The sequence below is a fragment of the Ixodes scapularis genome, unplaced genomic scaffold, assembly GCF_016920785.2.
Source record: "Ixodes scapularis isolate PalLabHiFi unplaced genomic scaffold, ASM1692078v2 PGA_scaffold11__112_contigs__length_91849675, whole genome shotgun sequence".
Classification (NCBI taxonomy): Eukaryota; Metazoa; Arthropoda; class Arachnida; order Ixodida; family Ixodidae; genus Ixodes; species Ixodes scapularis.
This window is the reverse complement of record NW_024609837.1, coordinates 69,865,732-69,883,020: the sequence shown is the minus strand read 5'-3', so window position 1 is coordinate 69,883,020 and position 17,289 is coordinate 69,865,732.

Here is a 17,289-nt window from a genome sequence, read left to right as displayed (position 1 = left end):
ATCTTTCAGGTAACTTCTACTCAAATTACTAACTACTTTCAAAATCTAGTCCTAATTTTGCTCACTAGAAAAGTTTGAGCGCAGAAATAAATAAGACGCCGGCAGGTGAAGTGACATTTCCGAGCAAGAGAATTCCGTTCCTCACATTTCGGTCCCACACACTTATACTCGGCAGCCGTAGAAACTGCATCACAGGTGTCCTTGGGCCAAGGTGACGACGAGGAGCAAAAACATAACACCGACGCACACGAACGCCGGAAGAGATGGTTAACAAGCTTTGGTCGGGTATTGACCTAATCCGGTAATGCACACAGGCGCCGCGCCCCCAGCTGCAACCGTGAAAGATGGGGACACTTCGAGGGTTGTTGTTGTTTTAATGTTGTTTGCCTTTAGTGAGTTCTGACTCAAGCGGTTTGGGGGTTCCACGGGTAGGCGCCACTGGAATGACCTCGCAGCTGGGCGCATGTTCCCATGGTCGCCTCGTCGTCAGTGCATACTCCTTTGCAAAGCCCGACTCCCCCGCACACAAACACGGACGCGGATAATCCATTCATGGGAGCACCTTCCCGCTTCCAGCTGCAACTGTACGAGCGACGATGCTTGTTCACGTAATCCTTCGCGTCCATCCGATACCGTAGTCGGGGGCGAGGATTGCGAGTCACCCTTGGGTGATCCTTTTGTTAGACCCGGCGTCAGCGGCGAAGTGTACTTCGTTTCATCTTTTGTTAAACCAAAACAATTTGTTTTCTTCAGTAGCGTAGCACTAGTACGGCAACGAGACGCGCAGTCGTCCGGATGATCTCATCGTCGTGGCGCGAGACTTGAATCCTTGACGGACAGGTGCACTCGCTCAGTGTACTCTCCGAACGTCGTGGGAATAAAGACGGGCCAGTCATAACAATCTCAACTTGCCTAAGAAAAAAGAAAAAAAGAGGAAAGCTTTTTAGGTTGGCCATGGGAACGTCTTTAGAAGGAAAAGGGGAGAACTCTCCGATAAGGACTTTAAAAGTCAATTGCTTCTGCGAGCGAATGAACTATTTTGCTGAAAAAGCAAGCCATAAAATGACTGCATTAATTTTAGGCTCGCAGGGGTTTTCACGGATGAAAAGTGGTGTTCATTTTGCTACCGCAAAAATATAAAAAGGAACTTCGAAAGTAGCTTCAAAGTAACTTGCTACTTTTTTACAGTAGTTAGTAGTTTACTCAATTACTATTACAAATGCGTAATTTCTCCTCTACTCTAATTACTATTGGCGTCAATACTCAGTAACTTAACTACCTTTTTTGAGTAATTTTGTGCATGTCTGAGACAGGCCGATAACTACTGACAACAGATGAATCGCCTTCCTTCAGAATTTGCACGACAACCGCTTTTTTAGGGGCGAAGCTCCTTAGGGGCTAGCCATGTCCATATGTCCGTCCGCCGTCGGGTCGTCAGCACGTGCTGCCGTGCTCGTGTAGGGAAAAACGAAACAAAAAAAAAACCGCATCTCCCCGTGGTGAATGATGTTGATTGGGGCGAAGCTCTGGTGGTGCATGTCTGCGTAGACGCTGAGCCGCAGCATGCCGAGCCTTTCTTTCGTTTCCATCCACGTCACGCTGCGATCAAACGCTCAAATGCCTATATAACCACGTTCCATACCACACATTCTCTTTCTGACATGGACGAAAACGAACGAAAGGCTCGGCATGCTGCGGCTCACCGTCTACGCAGACAAGCACCACCAGAGCTTTTCCCCAATCATCATTCACCACGTAGAGATGAGGTTGTTTTTTTTCTTTTTTCTTAGTTCGCCGTACGTACGTACAATACGTACGTTGCACTCTACGTACAATACGTAGAGTGCAACAGGTGTAGCGGAAGTGTAACGCAACTTCGCCGCTAAATTTTGCGCAGAAATTGAGTTACACCTCTTGCACTTTAGTTACGTGCTTTCGTTACACTTTTCGGGAACTTTTTTTCATAACGATTGGAACACACCAGAGTCGAGTCACAGGTTGAAAATGTGCCTCAAAATCGGTGCAAAAAAGTCACCCAAACCCTTGATTATTAAGCATGGAATACAATCTACCCTAGTATATAATTTCAATTTAAGGTTTCTGATACCTTCCTTAATTTCATCCCTATCTTCTTTGAAAGCCGATAAAATTACATTTAAACGAGCTGTGGAGCAATTTCAGGGCTTTGCTTGAATAATTGTGGAAGTTGATGCCTGACACTTCTGAAGTGAACTACAGAAAACAGATTTTGTCTGGATACCCTAGTTTTTATTTAAAAAAAGGAAAAAGATCCAGGTTTTTTCCACCTCTTAACTCGTGCATCGTGTTCCCGGTCACGTGCACAGTGACGTTGATGGGGTAGGCGCGGGGTGCCGCAAAAGTTATCTTTTTAGAGCCATCAGTGAGCAGCGAGAACTCATCCGCTCGCGACCGCGTGACCACGTGGTGGATGGCGCAGCGCGAACAATATGGTGAAAGGAGGAAAGTCTCATCCGGGGTCCGGCCATACCCGTCCGGCCCTGTCCCCTTCCCCCTCCGGCTTCTGGCGGCTGTTCGCTGTAGCAGATAGAGCTGACGGTTTTGTGGACCTAGGATTGATGGCGCCACAAAAACTCCGTATAATAAAAGTTTTGTCTATGACACGAGGTTTTTGACGCATTTATATTTATGTTGGAACGACAAGATTTATAGAAAAGTTACCTTTTATCGAGCAGGTATTCGCACAACTTGCTATATGTCTACAAGACCCCACTGACGTCATGTCGTGTGTTTCTCAAGGTCGCCGCTCTAAGCTGCAGGCCGGGGAATATTCCAATTTTCGCCTCGCTATTACGCGGCGGAATCGCAACATTTTGATGAAAGGAGGTGTGTCTTCTGTCATTTGTGACAAGGTGAACACTATCAAAAGCAGAAGATCCCAATTCTTTCAACGTTAAATCGTTGCGCAGCTCCTTTAAAGAAAAGCTGGTAGAAGAACTTACTTTGTGATTTCAATTTTTAAGAAGGTTTTGTTGAGATTGATAATAAAATGCTTCGCTGTAGTGTTTCTGTTCCGATAGTAGACCTGTCCAGTCCTCAGACATATATTAAAGGGCAACTCCAGTCGAAAACGAAACCAAAATAAATAACTAGTATCGCTTTAGTGGCACAAAACATGATGACAGTCGAAATATTACGGCAAAGTAGAGCCGCGTACTCAACTAAAACCGATTTTCAAGATGTGGGACGAAGGAACCGGAACATCACCGCCTGCTCCGATTGGTCAGCGCCCCGCTGCTGACCAATCGGAGCAGGCGGTGATGTCCCGCTCCCTTTGTCCCGCTCCGTGTCGCCGTCTTGCATAGCCCCCCAGCTGCTCTTTAGCGGGCCGCAAGCGGGATAGCTTCTAGTCAACGAACACTGGCGCACCACCCTTGTGATGTCACGCCGCGGCCGTAGGGCTGAGGATCAGTGGTGCCATCTTTCTACCAGGTAGTTTCGGTTTTGCCGTAGACGCCCGAGACCAAACTTTAAGCCGTGACATTAATGAAACTACGAACAATATAAAAAAAAAAGTACCTTGTAATTCAGGGACACTGCATTAGGCGGAAACCGTCGTAATTCCCGATTAATGTATATATTGACCGCAGTTGCCTTTTAACTGACAGAATATGGTCTTAGATATCGCCGTCCGCCTAAAGTCGCCGTCGCCGTCGGCCTAAAGGCGCATTCACACTGACACATCATAAATCATTTTTCTTATTATTCGAAACGATTGAAAACGATGCCGGGACACTAACCTCAAAATTCGAAACTTGGGAATTCAGTATTTGTGAAGTAAAAAAACAATTTTCAAATGCCAAATTGGAAGTTCCCGCCAGATCCACGCCGGTGCGTTGACCTCAAATATTGCGGAGTCCTGAGAGTCGACTTTCTTGCGGAGTCCTGAGAGTCGACACATGACCTCAACACCAATCCAGTTTCCCCGCTAAATTTAGTGGGAAACTGAATTGGTGTTGAGATCACGTGACGTTAATTTACCCACGAAATCTAGCGGAGAAACTGAATTCGTTCATATCTGACGTGGCACGAAGTCATGTGAAATCGTTTTCTCTGCTAAATTTAGCGGGGAAACTGAATGGGTGTTGAGGTCACGTGGCGCCAACTTTCCAGCTAAATTTAGCGAAGAAACTGTGGGAGAAGAGGAGGGTGTGGAGGAGGAGGAGGAAGAGGAAGGAGAGAGAAGGAGGGGAGAGGAGAGGAAGGAGAGAACGCTAGGAGGAGGAGGGGAGGGGAGGAGAATGAGGAGGAAATTAGATAGTCGCTGCAGACGACTAGCTGATTTCTTGCTTGAAACCTGAAATTCGATTTGCAGATAATTGTCTGCAACTGGATCTCTGTTTTCCAGCAAACAATCCAGTTAGATTTTCTCTTCCATAATCAAGTTTATATTGTTTTTTTTCGGTAGGCATGTTTCTTGTACAGGGGTTGTAGTGACGTCAAAACGGCGTGCTCCGATTGGTTCTGAATGAAGGATAGTGGGAAGTCACGTGACCCAAAGCGCCACGTGACTATCCGACTAGCGGGTTTGTGCAAGCAGAAGATAGATCGGCGAAGTGGACAACGGCAGCTTACTGTTTCAGCAAAATTTTATTATAAACTCTGATCTCAATTTAAACTGAGATCGGTCAAAAACCCTCGCTACTTTCGATGGCAGACAATCAGCTGGCAGGGGTGCGCTGCGAAAATGGCTTCACACTACCAAGCCGCATTGTTAGAAATGTGAGTGTTGGGGGAAAGTCCAGTTGGGGCCGGTGGGGGTTCTCATTAGCGGACTGTGCATGCGGGGAGTTAGGTCGAAAGCTAAAGTAAAGAGAAGCAGTGAATATGCAGTGTCTGATATGGGCACTCGCGTTGAGACATGAGGGTACGGCTGTAAACATGTGATAGGAGCCCGCGTCCTGATTACAGATTATGATACTTTTTTTTATAATTTCTTAAGGCATACTCAATTCAACTGTGACTTCGGGCATTAATATTTCAGTATGGTGAAGAAGAGAAAAAGTAATTGGGTAGGATAGCAACCTTCGAAACGTATCCAAAAGAATTAGAGCGTTTTGTCCTCACTACTAAACCGTTTAAATGAGCAAAAATAACCATTTACAGCATGAACCAGCCAGTGCGAGCATGTGGAAGCAGATTTTGTAGTTCACCAATGCTGATCTAGGAATATTTCGAGTGGCGAGTGTGCCTCCACCATCGTAAGTAAGGGTAATTATAATGCCCAAATGTATTCGTCGTATGTTCATGTAATTCAACTCTGTTTCGTTGAGTCAACGCAGGACCCGTTTATCTCAAACATCAGTTTAATTAATGTAATATTTTATATATTAAACTGTAGTGGACGGCCAGACCGAAGGGGAGGAAGAAGAAGCGCGGATCTCGAGACAGAAGATTGGAGGAACCGATCTCGTCGGGGCTAGTGGTTCGAACTGGATGTATTTTAAGATAACGTATTAAATATTTATGTAGCCTCAACGCTACATATTGGTGACCCGAAGCAAGTAACATTGGCAACCTTCCTTACTTTGGGTTTGAGGTGAGCTGGACGTACCACTGCCTTTTTCCAACGATGGACGTTCAAGGCGACGCGACTTCCTCGGCCTCACCCACGGTAGGAGCCACCACGGCTCCTACCGTGGGTGAGCCGTGGTGGTCCTCAGATTCTGAGCTCTTGTTTCTCACCGTCGAATCCGTCTTCCGGAAGCATCGAGTCACAGCGTCGCTTACGAAGTTCGACTACGTAGTTGCCGGTGATTATCGAGCACTCACCCAGTCTACGATACCTAACCGTTATCCCATACCCCATCTACAAGATTTCGGCGGGTTGCTTCAAGGCGCAACAATCTTCAGCAAAATCGATCTTGTTAAAGCCTACCATCAGATTCCAGTGGAACCCGAAGACGTTCCCAAGACTGCAGTCACAACGCCATTTGGGCTGTATGAATTCTTGCGGATGCCATTCGGCCTGCGCAAGGCAGCTCAAACGTTTCAAAGATTCGTAGACCAAGTCCTTCATCGACTGTCCTTCTGCTTCGCGTATCTGGACGATATCCTGGTGTTCAGCTCGACACCTGATGAACATGCCAGTCACCTTCGACAGCTTTTTACGCGCCTGACGTCGTACGGCCTCGTTGCAAATGCCGCGAAGTGCGAATTTGGAGGCAAGGAACTGGATTGTCTCGGCCATCACGTAGATGCTTGGGGAATCCAACCGCTGCCTGACAAAGTGACCGTTATTCGCAATTTTCCACGGCCTACAAGGGCTACAAAGCTACGAGAGTTTTTGGGACTCGTCAACTTTTACCGTCGGTTTATTCCCCGCTGCGCTCATATTTCCCAGCCTTTGTTCGATCTGCTGCAGAGCCCGAAACCAAAAATGACACCACTACAGTGGACGCACGCAGCAGACGGCGCCTTCACTAAAGTCCAGGAAGCCATTGCAACTGTTACCATGCTCAGGCATCCGAGAAGTGACGCTCCTACCTCCCTCATCGTCGACGCGTCGGACAAGGCAGTTGGAGCTGTCCTGCAGCAGCTTGTTGGGGACACATGGCATCCCATCGCAATCTTCCCTAAAGGCCTCAGTACAACAGAAAACGTTACAGCACTTTTGATCGGGAGCTGCTTGCAATTTACCTTGCCATACGACACTTTCGGCACTTCATTGAAGGCCGCCAATTTTTTGTACTTACAGACCACAAACCACTCACTTACGCCTTGTCGTCGTCCAGCGCGGCACACACACCACGAGAGGTCTGGCAAATACTCTACATATCTGAATTTACTACCGACATTCGCTTTGTCAAAGGCTCCAATAATGCTGCAGCAGACGCTCTCTCTCGAATAGGCGTCAACCTCTGCCTCTCCGAAGGTGCTTCGTTGGACTATACCGAATTGATAGCGTGTCAAAAAGACGATGCGGAACTCCAAAGCTTACGGACATCATCTAAGACACTGGTTTTTGAGGATGTCCCCAGGCATGGTTCTTCTGACATCGTGGTATATGACGTGTTAACTGGTCAACCCCGCCCGTTCGTTCCTCTTTCGTTTCGGCATAAAGTTTTTGAGGCCATCTCCACATTGGCCCACCCTGGCATACCAGCCACCCAACGACTAGTTAGCTCCCGGTTCGTGTGGCCGCGTATAAACACTGACGTGCGCGAATGGGCAAGAACATGCATTGACTGCAACGCTGCAAGATTCAACGTCACACGGTAACCCCCGTGACCGCCTTCAATCCACCTGACGCTCGTTTTGCTCACGTTCATGTCGACCTTGTGGGCCCACTTCCTCCATCACGCGATTACCGATACCTCCTGACATGTGTCGACAGGTTTACGCGATGGCCGGAGGTCGCCCCTATGAAAGATGCAACGGCACTGACGGTCGCTAGGACCCTTGTCGACATGTGGGTGAGTCGTTTCGGGGTGCCACAAACCATCACCACGGACCGCGGACGACAATTTGAATCTTCATTGTTTAAAAACCTCTCTCACTTACTGGGCGCACAGCATATTCACACCACCGCGGGGGGATCGGTGGCCGAGTGGGCTGAAGCGCACACCCAGCTCGCCGCGCGTGGAGCGAAAGCTCGCGCTGCAGAACCCAGGGATCCTGGGTTCGAGCCCCACCCCTGCCCGTTTCGATCTGGATGAGCATCGTACCGGCGTGCGGTCGTGTATCACTACTGCGTGAGCACGTTAAAGACCCCAGGTTAGCAGTCGTACTGCACTGGCAAAATTGCTCATCTACAGTGTAAACCAGTGTCGCCTCATCCTGGCAGACCAACCTTACACTGTATAAACACTAAACGTCCAATTTGACTTTTGACACCACCGCGTACCACCCAATGTCTAATGGAATGGTAGAACGCCTTCATCGGCAATTGAAAGCTGCCATCAAAACACAGGACAAGACTGCGTCATGGACGGAAACCCTGCCTTTAATAATGCTCGGCATCCGCACAGCGTTTAAAACTGACTTGAACTGCAGTGCAGCCGAGGTGGTCTATGGAACGTCTCTCCGAATACCAGGAGAATTTTTCCAACAAGCCTTAAATCCCCCAATTGACAGCGCCGAGGACTACGCTCAGCGGTTGCGGCTTCTAATGCAAAACCTACGCCCCGTTGCTACAAGAATTCCCTCCACACGGAGTACCTTCGACAGCCCTCATCTGGCAAAGTGTACACATGTATTCATTCGGCACGACGGTTTCAAAGCGCCTCTCCAACCTCCTTACGATGGCCCTTTTCCGCTGGTTTGTCGTGACATCAAAACCTTCACGGTGCTAATCAAAAACAAAGAACAAGTTGTGTCCATCGACCGGGTCAAGCCCGCCCACTTGGACTCCAACAGTGCGACCTCTGCCATCTGACTCATTTAACAGAAACCACTAACAAGCCCACTTCGCCTTAATCCTCTAAAAAAAAAAAAAAAAAAAAGACAACCGCTTGGTCGCTGCGCTTCCTCGCTAGGGGTGGAATATTGTAGTGAACGGCCAGACCGAAAGGGAGGAAGAAGAAGCGCGGATCGAGTCGAGACAGAAGATTGGAGCAACCGATCTCGTCGGGGCTAGTGGTTCGAACTGTATGTATTTTAAAATAACGCATTAAATATTTATGTAGCCTCAACGCTACAAAACCTTTTGAAGTTATTAACCTAATCATATGCGACAAATTCTATTGAGAGCATTTTATCCGTATTTTCTATTAGCTGAGGCAACAGGCCACGCCCCTATAAAACCCGCCGCAGACATCGCATGCCTTTGTGAGTTTCTTTGGCGTAACGCTAAAGTAATCAAGTAAATTAACGAAGTAATTAATCGATTGCTTTTTGTGACGAGTAACTTGTAATAGTAATCAGTTACATTTTAAGTTACGTTGTTGTAATTGTAATTTTTTTTTTTTTGAGTGATGGGCACAAGTCTGTGCAAAATAACGCCCAAGGTCAACAAGAGACGCCGCAAAGCAGCAGATGCTGTCTTGGCCGTCACCGCGAGCTAGCGTAGCGCTCGCAAGCTACAGGCGACGGTGGCTCCACAAATGATTAAGGTCGGTGGCGCTGCTCTTGCTTTGTAGGGTTTATTGCTCCAGCGCTTCGGAAGAGAGCGTGAGATACTCTTCTGTCGTAACTCACTTGCTGACACTTGTACGGCAAAAGAAGTGCCGCCGACTGCGCCTGAGACCAAAACTGTTGCTATGCAAAGCGCAAGTTGGTTTGCTTCTCTTGCAGGGGTTCTGGTGACGTCAGAACGCCGATCTCGGATTGGTTCTAAATAAAACATAGACCTCAAGGCAAGCTGCCTCGAGGTCTACCCACTATCCTTCATTCATAACCTATCGGAGCACGTGGTTCTGACGTCGCCACAAACCCTGCAAAAGAAGCAGACAACTTGCTCTGCGCATAACGCTATAATACTGCGTATAACCATATAGCAGGTAAGTGAATCAGTGTCTGGGGTCTCTGGTGCTTTATAAATGACGCAAGGCACGGCAAGCCTTGATCCTTTCATGATCGCTCCCATAGCCAGTGCGATGGCGGCAATGCGGAGAGCAAGTCGTCGGATTCTTGCGCAGGAGTTGCGGTGTCGTAACAAGGACACTGAGCTCTGATTATCTTTGATCGAATGCATAATGGGTAGACCTCAATGTTATAAATGCCTCGAGGTCTGCCCACTCTTTTTTCAATCAGCCAATAAGAATTCGGCGTTGTGACATCATCGCAACCCCCGTGCAAGAAGCATACGAACTTGCGCTGATAAGAAAGCTGAAGAAACAATCGCAAAGCAAAAGAGAATGAACATCATGAGCCCCGCCCTGCATTTCTGGAAATATTGGCGACTCAAAGATGCAAGAGCAAACAGGAGTGCGCGATGTACGAATGGACGAGCATGCTTGGATTGTCGCCACCTGTAATTCCATCGCTACTGTGAACATTTTCAAATAAAAGTTGCATTGTACGATTACTGGGAAGTAGTCGGCATTGTAAAACCAGAGCCAACATCTCCACGAAGCGCCACGAATAAAGAAACATGCCAATATATATTTTCGACAATGACATTATCTCTACAAAATTTTATTACTTATTTCTTTTTTTTCTTTTTTTTTTTACTTTTACGTCATTATTAGGGTTGAGTGCTCTGCCTACTATGAATTATTCAATTTCCAGAACAGTATGGGTAACCTAGATTGCAGCATAATGTTGATTGTGTTGAATTTTAGTGTGTCGCTCAGACCTTGACAGTCTAAGAAACGATTTCCGCGTTGTGATATCTTCTTTTGGCGATCTGGTTGCCTAATACCTCTTATTACTTAGCTGCGGCGGAATTGTACGAAGATCGAGACTCGCCGCCCTACATTTCTTAAGCTGCCGCATGGTCAACTTTCTGGGACATTCCGCGTGGAATAAAAGGTTTTCATGGAAATATAAAAAATTATGGTTCATTTGCGTTCGATGATACCCAGGACAAAACAGTCAGCGGGATCATTCCGGTGAAGAAAAGCAGAAATTTACCATTTTGTGAATGTAACCCCTAAAATCAATAAAAAAAATGGTTGCGTTGTGGAATAAAAAGTTTACGCGTTCAAAAGTTTAATTGTTCATAAGTAATATTTTAATACCGTCATTTAAAATTTTCCCGGGGAGCATTATGATTGTTGTTGTTCAGTTCAAATTCCCATTGTATTGCATGCGCCAATCGAGGTATTGATGTCCAAGAATGTTGGGGATACTGTGACTGTAGAACAATTTGATTTGAATATTATATGAATTATGTTTATTCATTTTTTTTTGTATCCATCCCTTGGATAGTTGAGAAATATGCGTCTAGATAGAAGCGCCAAATCTTTAGAGGAAACTAATACGTTTGAAATATGTTGACATGCATTTCCAATGCCTTTAAAGTGTATACCTCCATGTTTTCACACTAAATGTATTCTGAAGAAACAAAACACTTTTATGTCTTATAGTTATTATTAAAAATAAATCTTCGAAAATACGCTGAACGTGTGTGTAATAAAAGTATGCTCAAAAACACCAAACATATTTGAATGCATAAATATCAGGTCAGTATATTCAGTACAAACTTCAAATATACTTTTGTTACATAAATTATATTCGCTTAAAATCAGCTAAAAGGACATTGTAAATGTAAAAATCAAAAATGCTAAAATGCCAAAATACTGTTGGTGCATACAAAATACATTTCAAATATGCATCGAAACATACATTGATTTATGCATTTAATTCACATTTCAATGGACTTACTTCTGTATATTAAAAAGGAATTTAGAATGCGAGGAAACAAATACGAAATAATACGTGTATTAAAAGGATTTAAAAGGCGTTCGAAATATGGTTCTTTTTACTCAGGGAAGGACAGGGACAAAGTGAAGAATGCAACGAGAACAGGGAACGCACTCGCAAATGAAAGTACTTTTAGAAACGATACTGATTTAAATACCTTAATAAAACCACGTCAGGTGGTTTTATTAAGGTATATTTTCTAATCAACTTTGTTAAAAAAAAGATATATATGATATATCTTCTATAATATTGTAAATACAACATGCTAAAAAAAAATAGAAAAAACGAACGTCCGCCAGGTGGCGCTTCCTAGCCGTACGTGCGTGTTGTGAGGTGAAGCATCGGGCCTGGACACCTCTTGGAGAGAAGCTGAAAGGCATAGCGTAACTTATATAGAAGGCACTGGCCCAACTGAACGTTTTGGAGCCATATCCTTCGACTATTTTTGCTTTCAGTCAGTGTTGTAGGAGTTACCGGAAAAAAGTAAGGAAATGCGTTACTCGTTACAGGCAAATTAGAGGAACGCGTTACCGTCCTACATTACATCAAAATAAAGAGAACGCGTTACTGTTACTGATAAAGAAGTAACTTTTGCATTCATGTTTAATTAGGAATTAGACCATTTTACTGTTTAGACTGAGACAAATGGCGTGGGCGTTTGGGGTCTCTCTAAAGGGGGAGTTTTTGCGAGGGCACAAGAGAGGCAAAGTTTTGAAGGTATGTGAGAAAGTGCATGCAAAATTGAAAATAATTTGTATGCGATTTGAAAACAGCATGTAGCAAGTAATGTAACTAAGTTACATTTCACTCAATATAAGTAACGTAAGTACGATATCCTCTCCGTTTGTGTTTTGAAAACGTAACGAGTACGTTACTACGTTACTGATAAAATACCGCGTTATTGGTAACGCCGTTAGTAGTAACGTGACCGCCAGCAATGGTTTCAGCAGTACATAAATTAGATTAATTATAGTACGACGAAATTGTTCTTTTTTAGGCACTGGGAAATTGATTTGATTTCAGTTTAATGTGTATAATGTTGACAGCATGACAATTCGAATATTTTTTTTTATTTATTACTCCATGAATTCCTTTTTGCGTAAACAAAATATGCGTAGTCTTATTGAGCATGATCAGACGCGTTTTAATACCGACGTGAGGTGAATTAATTTGTCCTTAATCTAAATTCTTGAAGTTGAACCATAGAACATATAAACAACGATGTATTGATTGCCTCTTGAGTATTTTTACCAGGACCAGAAAATGACTTAGTCCATTTATTGAGACTGGCACGGTACCACCATTTAACTCTAATTTCTGCATTGCATAGTATACGAATCAATAGCGTATATATCTATATTGAATGTCTGGTGTGCCTGTGCGAATGAAAAGAACGAACTTGAAGCGAAAGCATGTGTGCAGATGAGCTAGTTCAATACTGACATAGCAACCCAGGGGCGAAGGAAAGCAGAATGGAGAACACCAAGCTTTAGAGCTTTGGGTTGTCCGTCCCTTTTTTCTCCGCTCCTAGGTTACCATGTCAGTGATGAAATTGATCCGGATATTAATGCTGTAATTTTAATGAGGCTTCACGATTACCCTCATGTCTCGTGCAAACAAAAACAAACAACAAATATATTAGATTCATGGCTGAATAAACAAAACGTTCGAACACTTCCCTTGGAAGACAATCATCATATGAGTGCAAAAAATGACCTACTAACACACGTTTGTATCAGAGAATATTAGCTTTTGCGATTTTGATCATTTTTTTGAGAAGTTTCGGTTTGTTTATTGGACAAATGAAAGAAGAAACGTTTTACCAGTGCACGAGTGAAAAACGTGATGTATCTAGTAAACATATATAAGAAAATTTAATATCGTATGAGAACCTATAGAGGCCTTATATTCTTGATATAATTTCTGGTAGGATTCTTGGACAAATCGTATGGAAAACTTCTGTCTTCCTAATTGGGCTAAGCCTTATTTTGTTAAGTAGATTCTATATACCATACTATGGTACCAAAATATAATACTTACGGTTAAATAATAATATTGGTGTACCCTATCACCATCACGCCACCTATATTAGTAATTCATGTGGTATAATAAAGTTTTGCTACAGACAGTCCACGGACGGCTTGATTTTTCGTCGTGCTTCTTTTAGAAAAAAAAAATTATATTTGTGCTAAAATTATTTCAATTATATAAAGCGAAACATTTACCTGTGCGCTGGCTGTACAAAATCAAGTGAGTAATTTTAATTCAAGCCGATTTATATTAAAAAAAAAAGATAACCACAGAAGATGCATGAATGTGGTCCGCGCGGGTGGTTAAAGGGTCATATAAGGAGTAAATCGTCGTTTTAAGTCAAATGATGAACTTGAATTTGTCGATTGACTTTTTGACAGGTGAAAATAAGCATTTGTTTGCTTTAGAAATATTTTGAGTATCTTCAAACATAACCAAATTAGTCAACATTAGAAAGGCTCGAAGCACGCGGGAAGAGCGGGTGTGCACTAAAGTTAGCGCTCTTGTAACGGGCGCGCAAGTGCTGGCGTGAAAACGTGTGTAAGAAACGAAATCTTTGGCAGCGATCTTTACCTGCAAAGTATTATAATGCCTGAAATGCATTATAAACATTTCGTGAGGGAATTGGCAAAGGAAATTGCTGCTTCACATGACATTTAATTTTCCACAAAATTTAGCGTGGAAACTGAGTTGAAGTATAAGTCACGTGCCACCAATTTCCCGTCACGTATGACTTCAGGGGACGTCGCGTGAAGCCACATTCCCCCAATTTAGCGGGAAAACGCAATCGGTGTATAGGACACGTGACGTCAATGTTTCTGCTAAATTCAGCGGGGAAACTGAACTGGTCTGTATGTCCCGTGACGTCAGGTCACGTGAAATCATTTTTCCCGCTATTTTTAACTGAAAAACTGAATTCATGTGTAGGACTCGCGATATCAATTTTCCCGCTAAATTTGGCGGGAGATACACGAACGGACGGACGGACAAAATTTTGTTATTGGGAGGATGCGTTAAAATATGTTATCCTTAAAAAAAAACGCGCGAGTTTATTGTATTTGGATGTATTTACGGTAACGAAAACACCGAGCACGCGCACCAAGTATATTTGGTATTGACTAATTTAGAAGTTTTTTTTATTTAAAAGTAAAAAGGCTCATACACAAAACTAGATATTCATCTTCACTAATTAAAAAAAATTGATTATCAAATATTTGTTATTTTTTTTGCCTAGCGTGATGATTAGCTTCCATGTTAAGTGCCCCTGACCATAAAACGCACCTGCACAAACTGCATAGTGCTGCTTTCTCTTGCTTTTAAAAACAATTCGTAAAGCCTAAAAAGACATTCTATAACAAGAAGATTATCTTTTATAAAATCTGTGATTGTAAAATAAAAACTCGAAAGGAGAAATCAGAAACACATATAAGTCTATAGCACTATAATCCAATTAACGCAAACACTTTCCTCTGATAAATATATCCACACGCTCACAAAAAAAAAAAAAGAAAAAAACATTTTCTTTCCAATGTAGGCGCTTGGATACAAGGAAAAAGGACTACTGTTGTTAGGATTACCTGCTAACTTTCGGATATGGTTCTGCAGAAAAAAAAAGAGCTGAGAAGGTTTATCTCGCTGTGCGGGAACGCGAACGAAATGTCGAGAGAATAATATTACTGATTATTACACAGAAAGGGGCAGGAATCTTGAATTATTATCCTCCTGGGGAATTGTCTTATTCGAGACATCTACTGCTACTAGAGGGAGCGCCAGCCGACAATGCTACCCGACAAGTCAAATCTGGCTTGCTAGCAACGTTGTTTTGCAGTATGACATCACCAAAACTGCTAGAAAGGAAATCATGGGGACTGCTTTTCGAAATGAGCCAGATCTAGAAGCCTAAACCAAGTGAATGTCCTCTGAAATTCAAAGTATGTCTTGGGGTCCATCGTTTCCAAAATGTACTAATCTAAACTCGGTCATACTATGCGAAAAAAAAAACAACCGAATGTGAAGGGGCCCGCGGTACAGGGCTCAAAGCTGGTTTGATAAGCACACTTCTCTCTCTCAGTTTTGCTTCACATATTTTTGGGATTGTTAAAAAAAAAGGATTACGAATTTTATTGCAAAAGATAATGGTCGGTTCACAAAAAAGTAATTTTTTTTATATATTTGAGCAAAGGTCATTTAGTTCTCGCACAACTTTTATTAAAAGCAATACTCCAGAAGTATACAAACATTTTGAGCTTATACGAAACAAAGACACACAAACTGTATATTTTTAGCACGATATCAGTGTCTGATGGAAACTCTATTATAATAGTAGTGTGCTTCGTGTTTTAGCGGTACGCTCATGCGCCTTTAGCGAGTGCGATAATTATGGTACACATGCTAAAAGTATATGTTTCAACTAAAATTAGTAAGCTAAATATGTACAGCATGTATCGATTGCGAACTGTTTCCTAAAGTACAAAATGAGTACCTTCTTGTTGTATTATGCTTTATCGAGGGAGGTGCCACGTGGATACCAATGAAGGGCTCGTAAACGCGTCCACGTGTACGCGAGCCGGTGAATTATAAACGTGTAATACAAAAAAAAACAAAAAAACATTGTCGTGTAAACGTTTTCTTTGCTTCTTTATTTGTTTCGCGGGTTCGCCGCGTAGGGAGCAGAGATAAAGGCGTAATGCCTGACAAAGCCTCTGCCGCCTAAAGTTCAGCAGCTCAAAATAGTAACATAATAATAGATTCTACAAACATTACACAGTTAAAATGAAGCAAGAAAAACAAGTCAAAGAAATAAGGAAAGATATAGACTACAATCAGTTGTTAAAAAAAACGCTATAAACGTCAGTACGTGTTTGTCGTGAAAAACCGAAAACAGTAACAAAAAACAAAAACTTGATAATTTGGTCAAAAACACTAAACACCAGTAAGTAATGGTCATGAAAAACCTAAAACAGTAACAACAAACAAAAATCTAGAATGCAATCTTATGTACCTCCGACATAGTAGCATCAACAGCAAGTTCAGATGAAGGTATATAATGAAAACACGTATCTTTGAAATTAGCTATACCTAGTAAGAATGTTCTTGGCGAGATACACTACTCATATGAGAATGCGATTTCACTGCCAGCCAAGAAACTTCTGCAACCCCTTTTCAAACCAGGAAACGTGCTGTTAAAGGTAATATTTAGATCCGATCTATTTATAGTTTTAGTTGCTTGAAAAATTAAAGTTTGTCTACCATAGTTGGTTTTTATGGCCGGCATCCTTCGCTTTGAATTTCTAATCGGATATGCACTTATGGTGTTTGCTGGTGTGGGGTAAAGTCTAATTATCTATACATAGTAAAAATCTAAAGTAATATTCTTGGTCTGCACTAAGCATATTATATTTGATGAAGAATGGTTGTGTCCTTAAATTTCTAAAGTTCTCTTTATAATTTTCACGCATTCGTAAGAACTTGTTTCCTCTTCGCAAAAGGATAATTTTATTATAATTCATCACTGTCGTCCTTCCCCCAGACCAGATTACCATAACTAATTTCGGACTAGAATAAGAAATAATATAACGTGTGTTTTAACCAGGTAGGTATCAAATTTTGTTTTCTATTTGCATCCTTTTACCCGGGATAAATCAGCCTTTAGTTTTTTTATATGACAATTACACGATAGGTCCTCAGCAAACCATACGCCCAAACGTTTTTGTTCGGCCCACCTGCTCCAATCCTATACTTTATAATGCTTAACGGTTTCGAATCGCCCTCACAAAATACAAAAGTGCTCAATTGTATTTACTGGTGTTGAACAGGTTGTGAAGAGTAAAAGCACAGTTTCTTTCTTTTCAAAATAAGGTGTTTCTGCTGTTTTTGTTTTTGTTTCCAAAGGTAGATAATAGTATTTGTCTT